Raw genomic sequence first — 317 nt, forward strand, 5'->3', positions numbered from 1 at the left:
GCTTGTGCCACGGCAAGAGATTGGAGACAAACACTGTTCAGGAACTCGTATAAGGAGGACTTCTCAGTTTGCTTTGCACACTTTACAGCTCCGTCAGGACGTCTCAAAGAGTAAACATTCCAGGAGCTCAGCCAAAGCAACGTCAAGAATAACTACATCAAGATTTTGTATTGTTTTGTATTGTACTCATGTTATCATTTACTGGCTTTGCTTATGTTCATTAAATGTACTTCATATATAATGAATGAATGCTAGCTAATACAGGAAATGTGTTATAATAATACAACTAAGTGTGTTAAAGATATAGAAGAGTAATT

Source organism: Gekko japonicus, unplaced genomic scaffold (assembly GCF_001447785.1).
Source record: "Gekko japonicus isolate JY-2015 unplaced genomic scaffold, Gekko_japonicus_V1.1 scaffold40, whole genome shotgun sequence".
Classification (NCBI taxonomy): Eukaryota; Metazoa; Chordata; class Lepidosauria; order Squamata; family Gekkonidae; genus Gekko; species Gekko japonicus.